Source organism: Arachis ipaensis, chromosome B03 (genome assembly GCF_000816755.2).
Source record: "Arachis ipaensis cultivar K30076 chromosome B03, Araip1.1, whole genome shotgun sequence".
In the NCBI taxonomy this organism is placed as follows: Eukaryota; Viridiplantae; Streptophyta; class Magnoliopsida; order Fabales; family Fabaceae; genus Arachis; species Arachis ipaensis.
The window spans coordinates 91817217-91821778 of NC_029787.2; positions in this window are offsets into that span (position 1 = coordinate 91817217).

The following is a 4562-nucleotide window of genomic DNA, read 5'->3' on the forward strand; positions in this document are numbered from 1 at the left end:
CACGCTTATCTGAAATTCTCACCAATGAATTACATAAGTATTTCTATCCTTCTTTTATTATTTAATTTCGAAAACTCCATAACTATTTTATATCTGCCTGACTGAGATTTACAAGGTGACCATAGCTTGCTTCATACCAACAATCTCCGTGGGATCGACCCTTACTCACGTAAGGTTTATTACTTGGACGACCCAGTGCACTTGCTGGTTAGTTGTATCGAAGTTGTGACAAATTATGAATTGAGATTAGAGCACCAAGTTTTTGGAGCCATTACCAGAGATCACAATTTCGTGCACCAAGTTTTTTGCGCCGTTGCTGGGGATTGTTCGAGTTTGGACAACTGACGGTTCATCTTGTTGCTCAGATTTGGTAACTTTCTTTTCGTCTTCTTTTCAAAAAGTTTTCAAAAATTTTTCAAAAAAATCTTTCAAAAATTTCTCCTTTGTTTTTGAAAAAAAAAACTTTTTAAAATAAAAATATTTTCAAAAATATATTTTTCTTCAGAATTTTTAAGAATGAATTCTAGAGTTTCATGAAGCATGTTGAAGCATGCTGGCTATAAAACCATGTCTAAATTCTTTTGGATAGAGGTTTTGGCTTAAAATTGAATGAATTACACTCATATTTTCACTAAATCTTGGCTGGCTATTAAGCCATGCCTGACCCTTTGATTGGAGCTTTAGACTAAAGAGCATAAGATTCCTGGAATTCATATTAAAAATTTTGGAATCCTTATTTTTCTATTTCAAAATGATTTTCGAAAAAATTAAAAGAAAATAAAAAAAATTATAAAATCATAAAAATAAAAAATATTTCATGTTTCTTGTTTGAGTCTTGAGTCAAGTTAAAAGTTTGGTGTCAATTGCATGTTCATCTTGCATTTTTCAAAAATTCATGCATTCATGGTGTTCTTCATGATCTTCAAGTTGTTCTTGGTAAGTCTTCTTGTTTGATCTTGATGTTTTCTTGTTTTGCATCTTTTCTTGTTTTACATGTGCATTTTTGCATCCATAGAGTCTAAACATGAAAGATTTCTAAGTTTGGTGTCTTGCATGTTTTCTTTGCATAAAAAAAATTTCAAAAATAAGTTCTTGATGTTCATCATGATCTTCATAGTGTTCTTGGTGTTCATCTTGACATTCATAGTGTTCTTGCATGCATTCCTTGTTTTGATCCAAAAAGAAAAGAGAAAAACATGAAAATGATGTTTTAATTTTTTTCTCTCTCATCATAAAAATTCAAAAAATCAAAAAAATATCTTTCCCTTTTTCTCTCTTAAAATTTCGAAAATTAGATTTGACTTTTTCAAAAATTTTTAAAATCTAGTTGTTTTTATGAGTCAAATCAAAATTTCAATTTAAAATCTTATTTTTTTCAAAATCTTTTTCAAAAAGCAAATATTTTTCAAAACTAATTTCAATCATATCTTTTCAAAAATATCTTCTTATCTTATCTTTTTCAAAAATTTGATTTCAAAATACCTTTTCTAATGTCCTAACTTCTTATCTTTTAAAAAATTTGTTTCAACTAACTAACTAAATTTTTGTTTGTTTCTTATCTTTTTCAAAACCACCTAACTAACTCTTTCTCTCTCATTTTTGAAAATATCTTCCCCCTTTTTCAAAAATTTCTTTTTAATTAACTAATTATTTTAATTTTTGATTTTTAATTTTCGAAAATTACTAACCTTTTTCAAAAACTATTTTCGAAAATCACTAACCCTTTTTCAAAAATAATTTTCGAAAATCCTTCTCCCTCATCTCCTTCTAATTATTTATTCAACCACTAACACTTCTCTTCATCCCACATCACTGCTCCTATCCTTACCCTTGTGCTTGGATTCTTCATTCTTCTTCATCCCTATTCCTTTTCTTCTTCTACTAACAATAAGGAACCTCTTTACTGTGACATAGAGGATTTCTCTTCTTTTCTTGTTCTCTTCTCTTTCTTATGAGCAGGAACAAGGAAAAAGGCATTCTTGTTGAAGCTGATCCAGAACCTGAAAGGACTCTGAAGAGGAAACTAAGAGAAGCTAAATTACAACAATCCAGAGACAACCTTATTGAAAATTTTGAACAAGTAAAGGAGATGGCAGCCGAACCCAACAGTAATAATGCAAGGAGAATGCTTGGTGACTTTACTGCACCAAATTCCAATTTACATGGAAGAAGTATCTCCATTCCTGCCATTGGAGCAAACAACTTTGAGCTGAAACCTCAGCTAGTTTCTCTAATGCAGCAGAACTGCAAGTTTCATAGACTTCCATCTGAAGATCCTTTTCAGTTCTTAACTGAATTCTTGCAGATATGTGATACTGTTAAGACTAATGGAGTAGATCCTGAAGTCTACAGGCTCATGCTTTTCCCTTTTGCTGTAAGAGACAGAGCTAGAGTGTGCTTGGATTCTCAACCCAGAGATAGCCTGAACTCTTGGGACAAGCTGGTCATGGCTTTCTTAGCCAAGTTCTTTCCTCCTCAAAAGCTGAAATCCCTCCTAGTACTCTCCCAAGCAATACAGAAGAAAATCCAAAAGGAGAGTGCAAGGCCATTGACATAACCACCATGGCCGAACCTGTAAGGGAAGGAGAGAACGTGAATCCCAAGGAGGAAGACCTCCTGGGACGTCCAGTGATCAATAAGGAGTTTCCCTCTGAGGAACCAAAGAAATCTGAGACTCATCTAGAGACCATAGAGATTCTATTGAACCTCCTTATGCCATTCATGAGCTCTGATGAGTATTCCTCTTCTGAAGAGAATGAGGATGTTACTGAAGATCAAACTGCCAAGTTTTTTGGTGTAATCATGAAGCTGAATGCCAAATTATTTGGCATTGAGACTTGGGAAGAAGAACCTCCCTTGTTCACCAATGAACTAAGTGATCTGGATCAACTAAGATTGCCTCAGAAGAAACAGGATCTTGGAAAGTGCTTAATACCTTGTACCATAGGCACCATGATATTTAAGGCTCTGTGTGACCTTGGTTCAGGAATAAACCTCATGCCCCTCTCTGTAATAGAGAAACTGGGAATCTTTGGGGTGCAAGCCACTAAAATCTCATTAGAGATGGTAGACAATTCAAGAAAACAGGCTTGTGGACAAGTAGAGGACGTGTTAGTAAAGGTTGAAGGCCTTTACATCCCTACTAATTTCATAGTCCTAGATACTGGGAAGGATGAGGATGAATTCATCATCCTTGGAAGACCCTTCCTAGCCACAGCAAGAGCTGTGATTGATGTGGACAGAGGAGAATTGATCCTTCAAATAAATGAGGACAACCTTGTGTTTACAACTCAAGGATCTCTCTCTGCATCCATGGAGAGGAAGCATAAAGAGCTTCTCTCAAAGCAGAGTCAAACAAAGCCCCCACAGTCAAACTCTAAGTTTGGTGTTGGGAGGCCACAACCAAACTCTAAGTTTGGTGTCAAACCCCCATATCCAAACTCTAAGTTTAGTGTTAGGAGGTCTCAACAAAGCTCTGCACATCTGTGAGGCTCCATGAGAGCCCACTGTCAAGCTATTGACATTAAAGAAGCGCTTGTTGGAAGGCAACCCAATGTTTATTTATCTAATTTTCATTGTTTTTCATGTTTTATTAGGGTCATGATCATGTGGAGTCACAAAATAAATATAAAAATTGAAAATGAAATCAAAAATAGCAGAAGAAAAATCACACCCTGGAGGAAGACCTTACTGGCGTTTAAACGCCAGTAAGAAGCATGTTTTGGGCGTTCAACGCCAGAACAGGGCATGGTTCTGGTGCTGAACGCCAGAAATGGGCAGCATCTGGGCGTTTGAACGCCAGAAATGCACCCTGGAGAAGAGCTGGCGCTGAACGCCCAGAACAAGCATGGTTCTGGCATTCAACGCCAGAAATGGGCAACAAATGGGCATTCAACGCCCAGAACAAGCACCAATCTGGCGCTGAACGCCCAGAGTTGTGTGCAATGGCATTTTTCATGCCCAATTTGGTGCAAGGTTGTAAATCCTTGAACACCTCAGGATCTGTGGACCCCACAAGATCACCTCAGGATCTGTGCATCCCACAGGATCCCCACCTACCTTCACTCACTTCTTCTCACCCCTCTTTCACACAATCCCATAAACACTCTTCCCCAAAACCCTTCACCAATCACCTCAATCTCTCTTCCCCATCACCTCTTCACCACTCACATCCATCAACTCTTCCCCATAAACCTACCTCATAAACCCCACCTACCTTCAAAATTCAAAATCAATTTCCCACCCAAACCCACCCTAAATGACCGAACTTACCCCCCTCCCTTCCCTATATATAACCCTCCATTCTTCCTCATTTTCACACAACACACCCCTCTTTTCTCTTCTTGCCGAAACACACCTCCCCCCTCTCCATATTTTCTTCTTCTTCTTCATCTATTCTTTCTTCTCTTGCTCAAGGGCGAGCAAAATTCTAAGTTTGGTGTGGTAAAAACATAAGCTTTTTGTTTTTCTATTACCATTGATGGCACCTAAGACCGGAGAACCCTCTAGAAAAGGGAAAGGGAAGACAAAAGCTTCCACATCCGAGTCATGGGAGATGGAAA